This window comes from Budorcas taxicolor, chromosome 15 (genome assembly GCF_023091745.1).
Source record: "Budorcas taxicolor isolate Tak-1 chromosome 15, Takin1.1, whole genome shotgun sequence".
In the NCBI taxonomy this organism is placed as follows: Eukaryota; Metazoa; Chordata; class Mammalia; order Artiodactyla; family Bovidae; genus Budorcas; species Budorcas taxicolor.
This window is the reverse complement of record NC_068924.1, coordinates 37922045-37945022: the sequence shown is the minus strand read 5'-3', so window position 1 is coordinate 37945022 and position 22978 is coordinate 37922045. Positions and strand designations below refer to the sequence as shown.

Here is a 22978-nt window from a genome sequence, read left to right as displayed (position 1 = left end):
CAGAAATAGATGTTTTTCTGGAACTCTCTTGCTTTTTCAATGATCCATTGGATGTTGAAAATTTGATCTCTGGTTCCTCTGCCTTTTCTAAAACCATTCTGATACTTAGGCATCAGATACAAAGTATCAGGCACCTGATACTTTGACATCAGAGGACCCTGGGCTCAGATTCTGGCTCCTCTGATTGTTAGCTGTGTGCACAGCTAAGAGAGAGAATTGTTGGGTTTCTCTGAGCCTCAATTTTCTCATCTATCAAGCCCATCTTATTGGACTGTTGGCATAGAGATGAGATAATGTATGTAATATATCCAATGTGGTACCTATCCACCCAGAACTTGATGGCTGGTTTGGTGAGAAGGATAAAGTTGAGGATGAAGATGGATAGGAGGCTGGAGGAGTGAGCAGTGACAAAGTATGAAGCTTTGTGTTCCATGCTAAAAAATTTGGACTTTATTCCTAAAGGCAGAGGAAGAATTTCAAAAAGTAGAGTAGCCTGGTCAAATGAGTGCTTTAGAAAGGGCCCCATGATGGATTGGAGGAGGGAGTGGGAAAATAAAATGGAAGTTAGAAGGCTCTTACACTAATATAAAGGCTTGGAGGGGGACCCTTTCTGTAGTGCAGCTGATGGAAGCTGTTCCCTATGACTTCTGAACACAGGCTGTGAGTTTTATTAGGCCAGGTCTACTCACTCACAGCAGGGCCCAGCTACATGGAAGAAGATAGAATCCAGGCTCCTATTATCATTGGAACTAAGCTGCTTCGGTGATTCCATAAATGTCACACTCTAGCACACTGAAGCGGATTTTTTCAGCTTAAAATGGAAAAAGTAGCAGTGGTTATCAGTGGGTGGTGGGATTACTGGTTGTTTTTATATTATTCTTTCCCTCTTTCTCCATTTTCTAAATGATCTACAATGAACACACTTTTGTAATAAGGAAAACCCATTATAAAAGTTTTTCATATGAAAACTACACATAGTTTCTGTCAAAACAGCAATTCTTTCCTTCCTACCTGAGTAAAGAAATGCTCAACTGAATTACAAATGGTTAAAAAAAAAAATTGTTGACAAGATCCAGCTTCAAACTTCTCAGCTATTTATTTTCTCCCTTCTGCTATGGAAAACTGTGCTATGCTCATGAAGATGGACTGGAGATGTGTGAGTGGTCTTGAGTTTGAAAAATAATAGTTGTTTTTATTGTTACGGCTTCAAGCTGAACATGGAAATGAATTATTTCCATGATTTATCCTTCAGAAAACAAGAAGTACAGAAAAATTGCCCAATAGTTAGAGATGATTGGATTATTGATATTTTCTTTTAAAGAAAATAAAACATCACATCAGAGAGATACCTAAGTGGCAATATCTCCACACTCAGCCTAGCTTGTAAAAGTAAGGAGTTGCAGGTGGGCCAAGTGGTGAAATTCAGCAGGAACTACAGACAGAGGTCTAAGAACTGAGATATTCCAGCACTGTGTTCCAAAGCCCTGGCCTAAATCCAATGTATATCCGTAAATGTACCTTTTACACTTCACTAGGCCATCTTCCAAAGAGGTGGCATCTTGATTACAATCTTCATTTTGGATTTTTCTAAAACAATAATAATGAAAACTGTTCACATAAATTTATGGTTCATAAATATTTAGTCCTCACAATGTGAGTTAACATTAGTCCCATTTTAGAAATGAGGGAAGTGAGGCTCAGAAAAGCTGACTGATGGGCTTGAGGTCACACAGCCAGAATATGGAGAGACAGGATTCAGATCAGCTGTTTAAAACCTAACAGCTGTGCCACTTTCACTCCTCCCTTCTACTGACTGGTCTTAGTTATTTCATTTTCATTAGACTCACTAATTGAAAGGGCAAAGTAGGGCCCATAGGAATTATATTAGTTCTGATTGTTGTTGTAATAAATTACCATAAATTTAGTGGTTTAAGACAACACAAGTTTATTCTCTTATAGTTCTGGAGGTCAGAAGTTCAAAATGAGTCTCAATATCATGGTGCTGGCCAACTTAACTTCTTCAGGAGGCTCCGGGGTGCTTCTTATCCTTTCTAGGATATCAGTGGCTGCTGGCACCCCTTGGCCCGTGGCCACATCACTCCAGTCTCTGCTTCTGTTCTCACATGGCCATCTCATCTTCTGTAATCAAACTCTCTTGTGTGTCCCTCTCCTAAGGACGTTGAGATTTAGGGCCCACTCTGTAAATCCAGAATAATCTCCCCATCTCCTGATCATTAATCACATCTGCAAAGTCCTTTTGGACATAAAAAGCAGCATCTAAAGTTTCCCAGGATTAGAAATTGGGTATTTTGGGGGGCCATTTATTAGCCTACCACAGGAATATTTATTTCATTGATTGAGTGGTCCTTGAATGGAAAATTCTCTGAATTTAAATCTAGGCCATAGCTCTTCTTAGCTTTGCTTTACTGTTTTTTTATTTCAGGGAATATTTTTATGTTTTTCAGAAAATACCTTTTTACTGCTTATTGGATGGTAGTTGACTAACCATGTTATGTTAGTTTCAGGTATAAAGCAAAGTGATTCTGTTATACATATACATGTATCTATTTTTTTTTTTTGCAAACTGTTTTCACATTTAAGTTGTTACATAATGTTGAGCAGAGTTCCCTGTGCTATACAGTAGGTCCTTGTTGGTTATCTATTTTAAATATAGCGGTGTGCACATGTCAGTCCCAAACTCCCTAACTGTCCTTTACCCCCCCCCGACCGCCCCACTCCGCCAGTAACTGTAAGTTTGCTGTAAGTCTGTGAATCTGTTTTGTAAATAAGTTCATTTGTATCATTTTTTTAGATTCCATATATAACTGATGTCATAGCATATTTCATCTTCTCAGTCTGACTTACTTCCCTCAGTATGACAATCTCTAGGTTCATCCACGTTGTTGCAAACATTTCATTCTTTTTTATAGCTAATATTCTGTTGTATATAAATACCATATCTCCTTTGTCCATTCCTCTGTCAGTGGACATTTGGGTTGCTTCCATGTCTTGGTTATTGTGAACAGTGCTGCTATGAACGTTAGGGTGCAGGTATCCTTTCAAACCATGGTTTTTATTTTTAATCTTTCACTTGAGGCCGTTGGGCTTTACTGCTTGCTTGCTGGCTAGCTTTTAAACAAATTTAACTCAGACTCCCTGTTGGAAGTCACTTTCCTAAAACTGGATCTTCTTGCTGTCTTCCAGGGATGGAGGCAGACAGCAGAGTTTCTCCAGTTTGGAAAGGGCATGGAAAGAAGTGCTTTTTTTTACTGTTAGGCCTCTCCTGCCTGTTGCCATATATTAAGCACTTACTGAGTATCAGGAATTGTGCAAGCATTCTACATTCAATGATAGCTCATTTATATCTTGCAAGCAGCCTATAAAGTAGATCTCACTAGCCCATTTTAGAGATAAGAAAATCAAGGCCCACATAATAATATATCCAAGATTGCACAGTTAAACCTCAGAGCCTCCAAAATTGAAAAGCTCTTCATACCATGCTGTTGCAAAATTGGAGAATTTCCAAACTGGAGTAATGTATGGACCTCTTTTAAAGAGCACATATAAGCTCATAAACCCTTAGGGTTAAATTATAATTATGTTCATCATATTATTATTTAAGTATGGGCAAAGATAACTAGATATTAATTCCCTACGCTTATAGCTCTCCCATGACTATAAAAGCAAAATAACAGTAATAATAATACATACAAAGCTACAAACTTTTTAAATGCTAATTAGGAGCATTGCATTAGTTCAGTGGGTGATGCCGTTTGCTGAAATTAAATGACTGTTCACGATCTAGATTTGATGCTGACTACCCTGCCGTGGGCATTTGGGATTTGGTGAACCTGTGCACTAGCTCTGGTCCTCTGGCCTTACTCACTTCTCCTACTGCTCTCCATCCACCAACATCACACACGTCATTTGGGCTTTACCTGGTGAGAATGTCATTGACTTGTTAACTTTTTAGCCACTGACTATAGCAGCTGGGGTCACTGGGCAGCAGACTTGAGTCAAGATTAGCTGAAGTTGTCAGGGAATGCTCTTGGGAACCACTCCTGTGGAAGGGAGCAGGACGGAGCAGAAACAGGCAGAGGGAGAAGCTGAGTTGTAGGCCCACAGAAGGCTTCTGCCAGCATCACATGAAGCAGTTTTATCCAAGCAACACAATCTCTCCAAAAGAACTGACAGCTAAGGGCTACCTTTTAGCATCTTTCTCAGCAGCTGAAGAGGGACCTGGGCAGAGAAAGACAGTCCGCTACACTAGCCCACAGTCAAGTTGGAGGGAGCAGCAATAGATGTAAACTTAAATGCAGCCTGGCTACTGAAATTGCCAGCCAGTTCTTCGTTATAAGATCTTCAAGATCATCTATAATATTCTTCTTTTTTTTAATTTTTTAAATTGTGGACCACTGTTTTTAAAAGTCTTTATTGAATTTGTTACAATATCGCTTCTGTTTTCTGTTTTTGTTTTTTGGCCTTGAGACGTGTGGGATCTTAACTCCCCAACCAGCGATGGAATCCGCAACCCTCTGCATTGGAAAGCGAAATCTTAACCACGAGACCATCAGGAAAGTCCCTGTAATATTCTTGAATTGATTTTTTAAATTATCATAAAAATAAAACATGTTTACATTCCCATAGAGAACTTAGAGACCCCAACAACATCTTCACAGATCTGTAGGGCTCCTCAGACCTCATTCTGAGACAGAAGAACGTCAGGAAGCATCCAGTTACTATATTGCTGTGAATTAATACATAAACCTGTAACAGGTCCATGACATGAAAATCACTAAGTTCCATGAACCACAAAGTTCTTTAGGTGGCAGTAATAATTTCTAGATCTTCTCATATTTCATGTGTAGAATATTTGGGAATAAATACTTTCATTTGTTAAACATTCACTCAGTATATCTAATCAAGCATCTGCTGTGAGATGGGTGCTTTACTAGATACCTTCTGGAGGGAAAGACACATAACTGAGCACATGAAGTGAGCAGATAATCACATGATTGATGTCATGAAAAAGGATGATCTGAGAATCTGCGGCCATCAAAAAGGTGTTGCCAGAGGCAAGGGGGGGTGGAGAAATGGGGAGATGCTGGTTCAAAGACACAGAGTTGCAATTGGATGTCGCAACGTGTAGGAAATTAATCTAGAGATATATGTATGACATGATAACTGTCATTAACAGTACTACTTTATATGCTGGAAATTTGCTGAGAGTAGATTTCAGCTGCTCTCATGACTAAAAGAGAAAGACCTATGTGAGGAGATGACTATGTTAATCAGCTTGACTGCAATGATCATTTTACTATGTCTATCATGTTTTACTATGTGCAAATATTATGTTGTACACCCTAAAGATGTAAGTTTCTATTTAAAAGAGTAAGGAAGACTTTTTCCATGGAGGAGTTGCTCGAGGGGGCCAAGATAAGGACATGCCAGGCAAAGGGACTCACAAGTCTTGAAAAGAAGCTGGGCATGGCAGGTAATGAGGAGCTTAGGCTGAAAGGTGGATTAGGCAGAAGTAGGAGATTCTACTGAAAGAAGCGGGGGTAGAGACATTCAAATATAACTAAATAATCATGACTTCTCTTTTCCTTTCCATTCACCTTGTCTTTTACTTACATTTATCTCACTCAGTCCTCACAGGTTACTATTAACCCACTAGAGGACACACACCCCCAAGAGTAGGGTCTGTATTGCTGTGTCCACTGCCCTATGGCCCAGACACAGCGTCAACCTCAAAAATAAGAAATTGACTCAAGAGGCAAAGCATTTATTTAGGATCAGAGAAATAATTTGGAACATACAGATTCAGGTAGAAACCCAAATAGTGTCCTAATTATAAGAGAGAGAATCAGGGGTTTTGTTGGAAAAAAAGAAGAAAGTTACTTTTAAGGAGAGTTCATTGGTGCTGACAAGCAAAGCTAGATTCCTAGCTCAGGTGAAGTGGTCACTAGGTAAAAGTGAACCCCGTCCTTTCAACATTCTTGCTAACTGCTTGGAATATTGGTGGTTTAGTCCATTTCAGAGGTTGAGATATAGGATTCGCAGGGCAGCTCCCCTGAAATGGCTGTACTTGACTTCATTTAAAAATTCTTGGTCACACAGCTTGCAGGATCCTAGTTCCCTAACCATGATCTCACGTGGGCTCAGCCCGCATCAGCTTGAAGCAGCATTTTGGTTCCCGGCCGGAGACGGAGATCAGACCCCAGCAGTGAGACCACCACATCCTACCACTAGACCACCAGGGTCCAGGCGCCAGTGACAAGGCCCTGGCCCATCAGCTGTGTAGGAATGTATTACCACAAAACAATGAAAAATAGTGAAGCAAGTAAAGTGTTTATTAGGAGGAAAATGAGTAGGTGTGGCTAGACATACTGGCAGGCTCAGAGAGCACGTCACACCCTCATGTAGTTTGAATCACTTTTATGGGGCCTTTCTTCCTGGTTTCCTTCGACGAATCATCTTGCTTTGCTTGGTCCTGAGTCCTGTTTGGTTTATCTCAAAGTCCTCCCATGTGTGCCTCCACATCTCTTAGCCAAGATGGATTCCAACAAAGAGACCTATGGGCAGCTTGACATCACTTACTATGAGGTGACGCCCCCCTCTCTTTTGACCTCCAAGGAGCCTTTCTGCGCATGTGTGGTCAGGAAGCTCTCTTTAACTTCGCAAATGGGAAATATGTGGTCTTTTATCTGGGCAGGGCCTAGCCTCTTCCATCATCTTGCTTTTATGGAGTTCCTGCTATTATGGCGTTTCTTCTACAGGGAAGACAGTTCAGCCTGGGGCCCATCTGTCTCCTGCCTCAGCCAGGGATCAGACTCGTGCCCTCGGCAGTGAAAGTACAGAGTCCTAACCACTGGACTGCCACGGAAGTTCCTGGGATGGCTGTATTTTAAATGGCTGCCCTCCCATCACCGTCTTCACCCACTAGTGGACACGCCTCACAAGAGCAGGACTGTGTCACTTGTCCACTGGCCCCATGCCCCTTGCCCAGCACAGTTTCTGACCATAGAAGGAACTCAACAAATACATGTTTTACACACTGAGATATCTGCTCAGAAAGGATGAGCAACTTCCCCAAACTAACACAGCACATAAATGTCAGAGCCAAGAAATGGACTTGGGTCTGCCTTGTTCCACCACACCACCCTTTAGCCCCTGCTCTGTGATGTTACAGTAATAAATAGAAGGGGAGTTTTACTGTCAGGGAAACTTCTGTTGCCAGGGGAAGTCTGGCAGAGCCCAGCTGTGTGTGTGTGACCCTAATTTCCTGGTAGGGATACCCCTTCCATGTCCACTAGACACACAATTTCTCTTCCGTCCCCAGTGTCTCCCCAAACCTCTGTGAGTATTTGGGGGGCTCAGGAATGAAAAGAGTTAAGCTTTACAGCTGATCAAGCTGTTCCTTTGCATTTAAATAGCACCGTTTAAGAGATCGACACTTCTGGAAACTGATTTGATGCTAACATGCTGAGCACCTTGAGGCAGCTGGCTTCTCCCTCCTCCAGGTCATTTAGAGCTTCATTACTTAATAATTTGAAAGCTTTTTATGGAAATCAGTAGATGGAGGGAGATGATGAAGCAAAATGTTATTATATGTAAGGACCCAGTAAAACCGGCTGACAGTCTCTAAGGGGAGAGAGGGGAGGGAGGTGTTGGTGTGCAAATCAATTCTCGTTTCTTTTTGAAACAGCTTTTATTTTAAAAATAATAAGGTTTAACAACCCACTCCAGTATTCTTGCCTGGGAAATCCGATGGACAGAGGAGCCTGGCGGGATACAGTCCATGGGTCTCAAAAGAGTCAGACACGACTTGGCAACTACACAACACCACCAAAGCGTAACAAAATCCAACAGGCTTTAAAATAGCCAAGTAAGGAACCCATCAGATGTCTTATCAATTTCATCCCTCTGCGGGCACTTCTGTCCCCTCTCCCCACCTGCTTGGCCGCTGCCCTGGCTCCCAGTCCATCACCTCTAGATGTTCATCCCACCACATTTGCACTCCGTGCTTGCCTCAAATGCTACCTCCAAAGCCTTCGTGGATATTTCTCCAGATGAGAAAGCCGCAGCAAGCAGCCTTGGAGTAACTTTTCCTCATGACTTTTTTTAATGGCAATATATTTGGATGGTTCAAAATTCAAAAGCAGAACAAAGTTAATCTGTGAAAAGTTGTTCCTGCTCCCTGGTTGCCCAGTTCCTCTCCCCTGGGGCACCTTGTCTTTGTGAAGTTCTTCTGTTCCTTCTAATTTAGGCAAATGAAAATAAAAGCATGCACGGGCACGCACACACGCACACACATAAGCATAAGCACGTATATTTTCTTTATCTCTATCATTTCTTTGTAACATGGTAACTAGATTATTATACAAATAGATAACGAGCCCAAAATACTATATAATGGTGTAAAAAAAAAAAAGATACCAAAATATATACATGTTTACTTTTATATTTGTATGTGGCCTTTGGGCTCATCATTAAAAGAGTTATACTGGTGGGGAGATTATCTCTAAAATATACTATATTAGAAAGCAAGGCACATAATGGCTTGTATAACAATCTATTTGTGTAATAGTCTGGCTCCCATGATACAAGGAAATGGCAAGGATAAAGAAAATGTGTGTGTGAGCTATGATTTCAACCATGTGACAATGACAAAAATACAAAAATGAATATACTCATTGATGATAGCTGCTAAGTTAGGAGGGAGGGATTATGTGTTTTGTTTTCTTTTTTTGCTTCTCTCTCTCTAAATTCCTATGATATTGTTATGTTAAATTTTAATTTTGAAGACCTTACTTTATGGAAAAGAATCTGCCTGCAATGTAGGAGACCCAGCTTCCATCCCTGGGTTGAGAAGATCCCCTGGAGAAGGAAATGGCAACCCACTCCAGTATTTTTGCTTGGAGAATTCCATGGACAGAGCAGCTTGGTGTTCTACAGTCCATGAGGTCACAAAGTATCCTATATGACTGAGCAACTGAAACTTTCATTCTCACACTTTAGAATGTAAGGCATATTTTCGTCTTGTTAGAGTTCTTTCCTGGTTCTTGACATATACACTAGCACCTGTATCTCTACTGAAAATTGCCACATCCCTCCCCATCCAACTCCGGCCTCCCTCTCATTCCCCCACGCCACACTTTTTTCCTCCAGGGAGCCACTCAAGTCTCATACAATCTGTCACTGTTCCTTTGTTTGGGACCGCCTCCTGCCCTAGTCAGAAAGCTCCATGAGGGCAGGGGTTGAATTGGTGTCTCACTCGTTCAGGGCTCTGTCTCTGGCACTCAGAGCCGAACCTGGCAGAGTAGGGACTCAGCAGTTATTTGCTGGATGAATGAATCCTCATGCTGGGCCCCCAGCACTGCCTGTAATTGAGCATCAGTAATTGTTGTCCACTGCCTTCCTCCTCCATCCTTCTGAGATGGCTGGAAGGCCACCGCCCCCTCCATCTTGGGTCTGGATCTCAGCTCTTCCAATCTATTTTTTTTTATGTTCTTAGTGCTTTTATTTATTCTTTAATTAATTTATTTATTTTAATTGGAGGCTAACTACTTTACAGTGTTGTAGTGGCTTTTGCCATACTTTCACATGAATCAGCCATGGGTGTGCATGTGTCTCCCATCCTGAACCCCTCCCACCTCCCTCCCCATCCCATCCCTCAGGGTTGTCCCAGTGCACCAGCTTTGAGCACCCTGTCTCATGCATCAAACCTGGACTGGCGATCTATTTCACATATGGTAATATACATGTTTCAGTGCTATTCTCTCAAATCATCCCACCCTTGCCTTCTCCCACAGAGTCCAAAAGTCTGTTCTTTTTATCTGTGTCTCTTTTTGCTGTTTCGCATATAGGGTCATTGTTATTTTCAAGGACCTCAAGCCTACAAGTGCCCCTCTCTCTCCTGTAACAACAGTTTCTCTTGTTGTATGGGATGATATCCTCCTCCATGCAAATTGCCCTAATATCACTCATCTTCTAAGGAACAGTTGCATGTCCTTCCTGCTACTGCTGTTTTACTTGATTTCTCCCTTCCAGCTGACTGTCTTTCTGAAAAGTGCTGTCTGGGCTTGCTGGCTCCACTGTCTTTCCTAAAGTGAAGTGAAAGTCGCTCAGTCATGTCCAACTCTTTGCGACTCCCTGGACTATACAGTCCATGGAATTCTCCAGGCCAGAATACTGGAGTGGGTAGCCTTTCCCTTCTCCAGGGGATCTTCCCAACCCAGGGATCAAACCCAGGTCTCCCTCATTGCAGGTGGATTCTTTACCAGCTAAGCCACAAGGGAAGCCCAAGAATACTGGAGTGGGTAGCCTATCTCTTCTCCAAGGGATCTTCTTGACCCAGGAGGCGAACCAGGGTCTCCTGCATTGCAGGTGGATTCTTTACCAACCGAGTTATCAAGGAAGCCCTTTCTTCAGTTGAATTTCCAGAAGTGACCAGAGGGGCAGTGGTGGCAGCACTGAGAGGGTAGCAGGGCTGGCTGCAGGGTGACACTCTGCAAGCACCTGGGGGCAGTGAGTGGGGGCAGTGGAGGCAGCACAAGGGCTCAGAAGAGGCCCTGGGGGCAGGTTCTAGTATCCCCCTGTCTCTCCGGCTGTTCCCTCTCTGGCTCTTCCCACCCTCTGTCTATCTACACTCACTGCCCAGGTTCTCTGCCTCTTGACTTTGATAAGCACCTATATACCCAGTTCAGTTCAGTTCAGTCATCTCCGAATCTTTGCAACCCCATGGACTGCAGCACACCAGGCTTCCGCATCCATCACCAATTCCCAGAGCTTACTCAAACTCATGCCATCCAACCATCTCATCCTCTGTCATCCCCTTCTCCTCCTGCCTTCAATCTTTCCCAGCATCAGGGTCTTTTCTAGTGAGTCAGTTCTTTGAATCAGGTGGCCAAAGTATTGGAGTTTCAGCTTCAGCATCAGTCCTTTCAATGAATATTCAGGACTGATTTCCTTTAGGATGGACTGGTTGAATCTCCTTGCAGTCCAAGAGACTCTCAAAAGTCTTCTCCAGCACCACAGTTCAAAAGCATCAGTTCTTCAGCACTCAGCTTTCTTTATAGTCCAACTCTCACATCCATACGTGACCACTGGAAAAACCACAGCTTTGACTAGACAGACCTTTGCTGGCAAAGTAATGTCTCTGTTTTTTAGTATGTTGTCTAGGTTGGTCATAGCTTTTTTTCTGAGGAGCAAGCTTCTTTTAATTTCATGGCTGCAGTCACCATCTGCAGTGATTTTGGAGCCCAGAAAAATTAAGTCTGACACTGTTTCCACTGTTTCCCCATCTATTTGCCATGAAGTAATGGGACCAGATGCCATAATCTTAGTTTTCTGAATGTTGAGCTTTAAGCCAACTTTTTCACTCTCCACTTTCACTTTCATCAAGAGGTTCTTCAGTTCTTCTTTGCTTTCTGCCATAATGGTGGTGTCATCTGAATATCTGAGGTTATTGATATTTCTCCTGGCAACCTTGATTCCAGCTTGTGCTTCATCCAGCCTGGCATTTCACATGATATACTCTACATACAATTTAAATAAGCAGAGTGACAATATACAGCCTTGACGTATTCCTTTCCCGATTTGGAACCAGTCTGTTTTTCCATGTCCAGTTCTAACATGCCCAGTTGCTTCTTGACCTGCATATAAATTTCTCAGGTGGCAGGTCAGGTGGTCTGGTATTCCCATCGCCTTAAGAATTTTCCACAGTTTATTGTGATCTACACAGTCAAAGGCTTTGGTGTAGTCAATAAAGCAGAAGTAGATGTTTTTCTGGAACTCTCTTGCTTCTTCAATGATCCAACGGATGTTGGCAATTCGATCTCTGGTTCCTCTGCCTTTTCTAAATCCAGCTTGAACATCAGAAAGTTCATGGTTCATGTATTACTGTTCATATCTCCTGGCTTGGAGAATTTTGAGCATTGCTTTGCTAGTGTGTGAGACGAGTGCAACTGTGCAGTAGTTTGAGCATTCTCTGGCATCGCCTTTCTTTGGGATTGGAATGAAAACACCTTTTCCAGTCCTGTGGCCACTGCTGCATTTTCCAATTTTGCTGTCATATTGAGTGCAGCATGCAGCACTTTCACAGCATCATCTTTCAGGATTTGAAACAGCTCAATTGGAATTCATCACCTCTACTAGCTTTGTTCGTAGTGATGCTTCCTAAGGCCCCCATGGCTTCACATTCCAAGATATCTGGCTCTAGGTGAGTGATCACACCATCATGGTTATCTGGATCATGTATTTTTTTTTTTCATTTTGTATAGTTCTTCTGTGTATTCTTGCCACTTCTTCTTAATATCATCTGCTTCTGTTAGGTCCATACCATTTCTGTCCTTTATTGTGCCCATCTTTGCATGAAATGTTCCCTTGGTATCTCTAATTTTCTTGAAGAGATCTCTAGTCTTTCCCACTCTGTTGTTTTCCACTATTTCTTTGCATTGATCACTTAGGAAGGCTTTCTTATCTCTCCTTGCTATTCTTTGGAACTCTGCATTCAGGTGGGTATATCTTTCCTTTTCTTCTTTGCCTTTAGCTTCTCTTCTTTTCTCAGCTATTTGTAAGGCCTCCTCAGAGGGCTTTTTGCATTTCTTTTTCTTGGGGATGGTCTTGATCCCTGCCTCCTGTACAAGGTCACAAACCTCCATCCATAGATCTTCAGGCACTCTCTCAGATCTAATTCTGTGAATATATTTGTCACTTCAACTTTATAATAATAAGGGATTTGATTTAGGTCATGCCTGAATGGCCTGGTGGTTTTCAAACTTTCTTTAATTTAAGTCTGAATTTGGAAATAAGGAGTTCATGATCTGAGCCACAGTCAGCTCCTAGTCTTTTTTTTGCTGACTGTATAGAGCTTCCCCATCTTTGGCTGCAAAGAATATAATCAATCTGATATCAGTTTGACATCTGGTGACGTCCATGTGTTGTCTTCTCTTGGTTTTGTTGGAAGCGGGTGTTTGCTATGACCAGTGTGTTCTCTTGACAAAACCTTGTTAGACTTTGCCCTGCTTTGTTTTGTACTCCAAGGCCAAATTTGCCTGTTACTCCAGGTATCTCTCAACTTCCTACTTTTGCATTCCAGTCTCTGGCAGAGGTGTGGGTCTGCAGTGGCCTGCTGCAGGGTCGGGGGCACTGACTGGGGCAGTGCGTGCACCTGACCTTTTGTAGGAGGTTGCCATTATCTTCATTACCTCCACTATACTTTGGTTTCAGGTCAAACAACAGGGAGGGAATACAGCCCTACCCATCAACAGAAAATTGGATTAAAGATTTACTGAGTATGGCCCTGCCCATCAGAACAAGACCCAATTTCCCACTCAGTCTCTCCCATCAGGAAACTTCTATAAGCCTCTTATCCTTCTCCATCAGAGGGCAGACAGAATGAAAACAACAATCACAGAAAACTAATCAAACTGATCACATGGACCAGAGCCTTATCTAACTCAATGAAAGTATGAGCCATGCCGTGTAGGGCCACCCAAGATGGACAGGTCATGGTGGAGAGTTCTCACAAAATGTGGTCCACTGGATAAGGGAATGGCAAACCTCTTCAGTATTCTTGCCTTGCAAACCCCATGAACATAATGGAAAGGCAAAAAGAAAGGACACTGAAAGATGAACTCCCCAGGTCGGTAGGTGCCCAATATGCTACTGGAGATCAGTGGAGAAATAACTCCAGAAAGAATGAAGAGACGGAGTCAAAGCAAAAACAATACGCAGTTGTGGATGTGACCGGTGATGGAAGTAAAGTCTGATGCTGTAAAGTACAATATTGCATAGGAATCCGGAATATTAGGTCCATGAATCAAGGCAAATTGGAAGTGGTCAAACAGGAGATGGCAAGATTGAACACTGACATTTTAGGAATCAGCCAACTAAAATGGACTGGAATGGGTGGATTTAATTCAGATGACCATTATCTTTTTTTAATTAATTAATTTTATTTTTAATATAAATTTCTTTATTTTCATTGGAGGCTAATTACTTTACAATATTGTATTGGTTTTCCCCTACATCAACATGAATCTGCCACAGGTGTACATGTGTTCCCCATCCTGAACGCCCCTCCCACCTCAGATGACCATTATATCTAAGACTGTGGGCAAGAATCCCTTAGAAGAGATGGAGTAGCCCTCATAGTCAGTGAGAGAGTCCGAAATGCAGTACTTGGATGCAATCTCAAAAACAACAGAATGATCTCTGTTCGTTTCCAAGGAAAACCATTCAGTATCACAGTAATCTAAGTCTGTGCTCCAACCAGTAATGCTGAAGAAGCTGAAGTTGAACAGTTCTATGATGACCTACAAGACCTTCTAGAACTAACACCTATACACACTTTCAAATTCACCTCCTGCCTGGACTACTCCATTGAACCCCAGCCTCACGTATCCAACTGCCTACTTGACACCTCCACTCAGAGTCATCCTTGACCCCTCTTTGTTTTATACCCCACGTCCAACCCACCAGCAGATCCTGTTGCTGCTCCCTTTAAAATAATGTCTTGCATCTGACATCTTCCCACCCCTGCCATTGCTCTCTCATGATCCCGTGTCACCTGACCGGCCTCCCTGGGTCCTGCCTGCCCTCCTACAGTTTACTCCCCCACCATAGTCAGCAGAATCCTCACTATCTACTCAGAAGCCCTGCGGCAGCATCCGAGTTCGTAGAACTTGCAAGGGTGCCCCTAAGAGGGCAGTGAAGGCCAGAGGCTTCCTCTAGCTCATCATTAATTAATTAATTAACTAATCTATTATTCATTCTTAATCATCCCCTGTACAGCTCCCCAGACCAGGCCAGTGCTGGGGACACAGACAGGAACACAGTCCAGCCCCTGCCCTCATAATGGCTCCCAGGACTAAATGGGAACTGTCTTCAGAGGAAGGTGGGGAGGGGGAGACAGGGAAGAGGAGCAAGCGATGTCAAATGCTGCACCTTGGGCTTCCCTGGTGGCTCAGAGGGTACAGCATCTGCCTGCAATCCGGGAGAACCGGGTTTGATCCCTGGGTCAGGAAGATCCCCTAGAGAAGGAAATGGCAACCCACTCCAGTATTCTTGCCTAGAAAATCCCATGATTGGAGGAACCTGGTAGGCTATCGTCCACGGGGTCACAAAGAGTCAGACACGACTGAGCGACTTCACTTTCACTTCACTTAAGACACACACACACACCCCCAACAAGATGCTCCCAGGGGCAGGGTTAGGGTCAAGGCCCTTACAGGTTGCCTTACAGGTGCTGGCTTGGCTCTTCCTCCCTCCCTGGCTCCAGCCCGACTTCCTTGGAGCCCCCACCTGTTGGGAGCAGACAGCCCAGCTCAGCCTGCTCTCCCCTGGTTAATGTCAGAATCTTCCCTGGCCCGGCCCCTTTCTTCTCCGCTCCAACCCCAGCACTAATGTTAAGTGCTGGAGATAGGGCAGAAGGTGGGGAAGAGGGGCTGGGATGGGAAACACAGACAGGCCCCATCTACCCCTTCAGCTCCCTGTTGAACCGGAGGAGAGGCAGACTTTCATAATCCTAAAGGATACATGAAAGTCCAGAAGGGAGGTTAAGCCCAGGATTGGCACTTTGGTCACCAAAGAACAAGCTGAATTGATGCCTGTGGTAACAGAGGCACACTGAAGGCTGGCCTTTGCCTCAGGTCATGCCCGTCCATCAGGGTGATGCCCGTCCTCAGAGCTTACACCTGCCAGAGACAGGTGTGGGTGCAAGGGCAGTGGGCAGGCCCAGGTGGCTCTCTCTGATGGGCCCTTCCTCTCCTGAGTCAGAAACACCAAGCTGCTTTCACAAAACCATCTTGCAGGAAAATTATTATCTCCAACGGGCATTATGCAATTTTCCCATCAGAATTACAGGCTGTGTTTGAAAAGAAATAAAAAGAAATTGAATTTGAAATGCTTCTGTGAAACCACATCACCTTCTTGCAGGTCTGTTAATGGGCTTCAGATACCTTCTCTGGCTTTGAAATAGCTGATCAGACAGTAGCTTATGACGGCAGCAGCTTCCGGGATGCAAGGTGGGCTCTCGGCACTTATAAACAGTCAGCCTAGGTCACTGGAGCGTCCATCTGAGGCAGACTCAGAGCCTTGCAGCTGACTGTGGGTCCTAAGGAGGCCCTATCCCTTCCTCTTCCTTTTATTAGTGCCAGGTCTCTGGTTGGCACTCTCCACAGCTCACCCAGTGCCCACTAGCTCAGCGCCCACGTCTGTTAGTGTCACTTTACTCAGCTCTAGCTCCGCACTGTGCCATAGAGTCCTGGGATTAAAAAAGACACCAGACACTGCCTAATCATAGCCTCTCATTCAAACAGCAAAGACTAGGACCTCCCTAGTGGCCCAAAGGTTAAGACTTCTCTTCCAATGCAGGGGATTGGGTTCGATCCCTGGTTGGGGAACTAAGATCCCATTTGTCTTGTGCCCCTAAAAACCCAAAACAAAACAGAAACAATATTGTAACAGACTCAATGAAGACTTTAAAAGTCGTCCACATCAAAAAAAGTCTTTAATAAAAAGCAGATTGAGCATACTCTAAACACTGATAGTACAGCAGTGAGTGAGCAGAATAGACAAAGCCTTTGCCCATAGAAAATGCCTGTTCTAGTAGCGGAAGATCCATGATAAAAAGTAAGAAAGCAAAATACACGGGATACTGTGTGCATTAAGTCGCTTCAGTTGTGTCAAACTCTTTGCAGCCCTATGGACTATAGCCTGCCAGGCTCCTCTGTCCACGGGGATTCTCCAGGCAAGAATACTGGAGTGGGTTGCCATGCCCTCCTCTAGGGGATCTTAGTATACCAGATGGTAACAAATGTTATGGAGAAAAGACAATCAGATAAAGTGAGAGCAGTGTGCCAGGTTGAGGAAGGGGCAGGGAATTGCTATTTTGAACAGTGTGGTCAGCAGAGGCCTCACTGAGAAGGTGACATTTGAGCAAAGACATGAAGGAGACAGAGGAATGAGTGCTCTAGTATCTAAGAGGACATCTCCCCAGGCTCAGGGCACTGCAAGTGCTAAGTGTGTCTAGCATATCTGAGGAGATATCCAGGTGGCTGAAGCAAAGTGAGCAAGAGGGGGAGTAATAAAAGAGGAAGCTGGTGAGGTAACAGGGAGGCAGAGCAGATCATGAGGGGCCACGGGGGCCATGGCCAAGGTCCCCATTTCCTGTGCAACGTGATGCCATTAGAGGATTTTGACCAGAAAAACAGCATGATGCAGCTACTGCGTGAAGAAGAGCCTGGACAAGGGTGAGGGAAGAGGCAGAGAGACCAGCCAGGAAGCAGTTGCAACACATTTAATCCCAGCTAATGATGATGCCACGTGGCTTGGACCAAGATGGTGCCAGGGACATAGGGAGGTGCAGTCCGGCCCCTGCTCCAGCGATGATGACACACAGTTATTGGCTCAACGATGCATTTTAGAAGTGCAGTTGACAGGTGTGCTGAAGGATCGGATGTGGAGTGAGAGAAGCATCAAGGTTGATAAACTAGAAGGATGGCTTTGCCATTCAATGCGATGTTTACAACGAGAAAAGCCAGATTTGGAGAGGAGGGCAGCTTTACTGGTGGCTCAGACGGTAAAGAATCTGCCTGCAATGCAAGAGACCTGGGTTTGCTGCCTGGGTGGGGAAGATCTCCTGGAGAAGGGAATGGCTACCCACTCCAGTATTCTTGCCTAGAGGAGCCCATGGACAGAGGAGTCTGGTGGGCTATTGTCCACGGGGTCACAGAAGAGCTGGACACAACTGAGTGACTACACACACACACACAGGTTTGAGGAGGGGAAGATCAGGAACTTGGTTTCAGACACACTGAATGTGAGATACCAATTCAACATCCAGATGAAAGTGTTAGGCAGCTGGTATACAAGCTGGAGTTCAGAGGCGGGGATGAGGGGAAGATGACAGTTTGGGAGTCTTCAGTATATACATAACTCATATTTTAAGGCATGGGACAAGAGAAATCACTAAGGCAGTGTGGCTAGAAAAGAGAAGAGCACAGAGAGCTTGAGGCCGCGGACACTTCAGTGTTTGCAGAAAGATGAAGGGGGTCAGCACAGGAGGCTGAGAAGGAACGAGGTGAGGAGAAAATGAAGAGCCAGCAGGCGCTAGACCAGAACCTGTTTCAAGGCAGAGGGAGTGAGCAGCTGTGTCAGATGGTCACGGAAGCTACAAGCTGGGCACTGACCTTTGGCAGGGAGAGAGGCGAGTCTCACTCACTTCCTGTGAGAAAGGGGGACCACTTGCCTGCCTTCCTCAGAGGACTATGGTACAGCCCACAGGAGACCACAGGCAAACTGTAGAGCTCACTGAATGTGAGCTGTCTGTTTTTATTTATGACCCACTAAACCCAGAACCTGTTGAAATGATGGGAGGACGTGTTAGGCACAATTGATTTTAAAGATGCTTCTGGCTCCATTATCGCCTCATAAAAAGGCTCATTTCCTGCTGTTCCTCACGAGGACACTCAAGCAAGGATGAAAAAGTCCCCCTCAGAGGTGGAAGCCATCAGGACTGATATTTTTTATGGGTGGTTAGTGGAAATTCTGGGAAAGGGTAGAGGCAAATAATGGAACCAAACACTGCTCACTGAATCTTTACACAAGATGACAGGTGCTGTCCTTTCAGAGGGAATCGGGTGACCCTGTGCCTCACAGCAAGGGCTCTGTAGAGAAAACCACCAACCAGGGGCAGCCATGGTCTCACTGAAAAGCAAGCAGAAGTCGGGGGGCGGTGGGTAGGGTGGTGAGAGGGAGCTAGAGAGGAGGAATCGTGAGGGAAAGTGGAAAGAGTCTGAGCTTTGGAGTCAGGCATGTCTGTATAGGAACCACGATCACTGGATGGTCTTTACAAGTCACTTGACCTCCCTGGCCCTTAGTTTCCTCATCTGCAGAAGGAAATGGTAGTGATTCCCAAAGGTCTTCCTAAGAAGTGAGCTGATATATGGGGAAACGCATTTAGGGTCATTAGCTTCCCTTCCCTTTAGTAGCAGTGGTGTCTCTCCAACTCAAGGACCCTGTCCTCCCCCATCTTTGCCAGAACCAGTTCTCAGGACAGCATTAACATGAACAGAATTGTGAAAATGTTTGAGAATCCTTCCTCCACCCCCTCCACCCTCACCCATGAGGCTGCAATTTTCAGAACTCAGGGTAGGTTAGAACATGCCCTGAAGGACAGCAGAAGCCCAGTGGGGGGTGAGGAAAGGGGAGAATGTGGGGGGCAAGAGACAGGTGTGGGGCCTTTTCCAAGAGAGCCTCGCCCTCCTGCCCCCTCCGCCTGCATTCACAGGCTGACAAACGTGGTCTCCAGAGTCAGGCTGAGGTTTGAACTCTAGACCTGCCATTGACTAACCTGTACCTAATTTGGCTGAAGAAATGTGTTTCTGAGGATTAAAAAGTATATACCTTCCTTGCAGATGTGTCCTAAGAATTTAATGAGATACGGCGTGCTAAGTTGCTTCAATCATGTCTGACTCTTTGTGACCCCATAGACAGTAGCCTGCCGGGCTCCTCCATCCATGGGTTTCTCCAGGCATGAATCCTGGACTGGGTTGCCATTTCCTTCTCTAGGGAACAAGATACTAGATATCAGGTAATTAGCAAGGTGCCTGGCACCTAGAAACTAGGTTCCTGTGGTCATTGTGTGTTTCTACTTGTTTCTGTTCATTCTCCTCTGTGATCATGGATTGCATCCCATTTCTCTTCTTGCTGATCTAGGGCAGGACCTGCGATGGTGAGGAAGCTTAGCTTTAGTGCTGTCCGGAGCATAGAGGGCCTTAGAATGAAGAAGCAGGTTGTAGTTCAGGACTGCGAGACAAAGGCAAAAGATAGGAGCCGGGAAGGTATAGGAACAAAGAGGAGGTGAAGAGTAATGCAGGTGGAGGTGACAGCCTCGCGTGTTACTGTGAGCATGGATGAGATGACCAAGCTTTCCTGCTTCCGGAGCTGGTTCTGGAGGGCATGGACGGTCAGTGTGGGGTAAGGCTTGTTTAGACAAATGGCCTTGGCCCCCCAGAGCCACGTTCTGCCTGTCTGCTCTGCTCAGACTTGACATTTCTTGATATCCATGTGATTTCTGCCTCTGACCTGTCCCAGACCTGTTTTCACACTGCACAAATCCCCCTTTCTCCAAACCTGACCTCAGCCCGTGGCCTGATTTAGGCTGTGTGATTCCCATTTGGTTCATGCAGATGGAAGTGTGAGTACAGCTGTAAGACCATCAGTATGTTTACAAAAGCAAAATGAAAGAACGCATCCCTGTGAAGGTGGATATGAGTACCCTGTCCTTTCTTGGAGGACTTTTATTTTAATTGGCATAGTTCTGGGAAAGTGCTAACATCATGCAGATGAGGTGTGAACTGTGAGTGCCCTGAAATACTTTGTTTGAAAACGCTCCTGTGGGAGATGGATAAGGGCTATAAGGATTCTTGAAAGATCCTTTCTGGGCCTTAGAGACTTGTTAAAGGAGTTTTTCATTTAAGTCTGAAGTTTGGGTTACTTGCTCTGAATTTAGGTCCTTCAGTCTTCAGAATGTAAAATACCTGGTCCCCCAGTGCCCCATCCAAGGCTCTCCCAGCTACACGAAACTTTAAATAAGGGACATTCTCCTGAGGCTTCGTGGCTTTGCAGCTGTCACTGGGTACTCCATCCTCTGTACTCAGGTGGTACAAATCGGTTCTAATACCAGTGTGGCCTAAATATGAATAAGAATAGGGACTTTTCTTGTGGTCCAGTGGCCAAGACTTCTCTCTACTAATGCAGGGGACGCAGGTTTGATCCCTGATCAGGGAACTAGATCCTGCATGTTGCAACTAAGACCCAGTGCAGCCAAATAAATAAAAATAAATATTTTTTATCTAAATAAAAAAAGAATAAGAATAGTAACTAGTACTGATGCTAATACAGGCATAGGATTAGCACATTACTTGAATTAGGTCATTTTGTCCCCATAATAACACTATGCAGTAGATACACTGTTTAACTCAACATTTCAGAGATGAGAGAGCTAAAGGAAATCAGTCTCACTAAAGGACACAGAGCTAGTCATGGTGCCATCAGGGTTTGAATTCAGGTATAATAACTAGGGCTTATGTCCACAACCACGCTACTTTCCTGCCTGCTGGATTAGTAAAGATGAAAAAGATTGATAGTATCCAGTGTGCCCAAAGTTGTAAAAACATTGGCGCACACATATACTTGAAGAAGTATCGGTTGGTACAGACATTTGGAGGACAGTTTGGTAGGTGCCACCAAAATTGTCAATTTGCTTTGTTGTTGGATCATTCTTGGAAGTTTATGACATATAAAGAAAGAAATACATTCACAAGTGTTCAGTAGAGCATCATGTATAGAAACAAATATCCACCAATAATGCCAGTTAAATAAGAGAACATCCATGCTATAGAATTCTACACATACATCAAAAAAAAAAAAAAATGGTGTGGCTTTGCTTTTCCACCGATTTACTAAGTATCCACAGCACTTGGATTTGGCTGTGAACAGGCCAGACTCTCTCCAATCCTGAAGAGCTTTGGTTCTACTTTAAGGAAAATATTTAAGGACTTCCCTGGTGGCCCAGCAGCTAAGACTCTGCACTCCTGATGGAGGGAGCCCAGGTTCGAGCCCTGGTCAGGGAAACAGATCTCATATGCCACAACTAAGACCAGGTGCAGCAAAATAAATAAATGAAATAAATATTTTTTTTAAAAAAGAAAGAAAAATGTTTAGTTTCTCAAATACATTTTTCCAAATGGTTCCTGTGCTCTTATTTCATTGGATAACACAATCAATCATGCAGAAGGTATGTAACCATAAGATGAAACAACAGACAGGAAGAAGCTATTCTAAGGCTTGCACACATGGATGACCATCCTTGGAGCCTCCGTGGCTCTAAAGATACAGATGGAATGCCAGTACCATAAACAAACACTAACGGAGAGCCTCAACAATTTCTGAGTTATATACTATGAAGGCAAAATCAAGGTGTCATTAGTTGCAACTTGACAACCAAGGTTTCATTGTAATACAAGGTATGTCTGCAGGGCCAGCCAGCTAAACTAGTGCTCCCTTACTCCACCCATGTTGACTTTTTTAAATTATTATTATTTTTATTTATTTGGTTGCACTGGGTCTTCCTTACTGCATGTGGGCTTTCTCTAGTTGTGGGGCGCGAGGGCTACTCATCGCTGCAGCGCGCAGGCTTCTCACTGCGGTGGCTTCTTGCCGCAGGGCACAGGCTACAGGAGTGAGGGCTTCAGCTGTGGTAGCTGGTGGCTCTAGAACACACAGGCTTAGCAGTCGTAGAGCATGGGCTTAGTTGCTCCGCAGCATGTGGGGTCTTCCCAGATCAGGGATCAAACCCAAGTCCCTGCACTGGCAGGCAGATTCTTATCCACTGCTCCACCAGGAAAGTCCCTACTTTTTTTAGTAAAGTATTTCTTCAAGGGCAAAAGGACTCTCATCAGACAGTATCTCATAACTTGGATCTCATGCTTGGATTTCTTTTTCTTAGTCTTGACCTGGCTTACCCTAATTTGAGGATCTCAAATGCTCTCAAAATCAACAAAAGGAAAGCTCAGATGCCATAGGTACCAACAAGGAAAGTTTTTCATGATATGATAGTAAGGGGAAAATGTAAAAATCATGGTGCAGAATGAGATTTCAATATGATGCAGTTTTTGTGGGAAAGGATGTATCTAATGTTTATGCACACACGCACACACACACACATACACACACATGCACGTTGTGCCTAAGTATAGTAAAAGATCTGGGATGATATGTACCACACTGTAACATTCTGGAGAGGGAGGTGGCAGAAGGCAGGATAGATGCTAGAGTGGAGTGCTCAGCATTTACACTGTGCTTCTGTGATGCTAAATTTTCCCACAAAAAGCGTGTATTATTCTGAAATTAAAAATCAAAGAAAAAAGCTGGATGATGCAGGCCATGTAGGCAAAACTTGGGAATT

General features: G+C 44.2%; 1 protein-coding gene across 1 annotated transcript in view; it reads left to right on the top strand.

The window, feature by feature from the left end:
* Window positions 1–22978, top strand: part of SPON1 (spondin 1) — a 310259-nt gene that overhangs the window by 264822 nt on the left and 22459 nt on the right. The window lies entirely within an intron of this gene.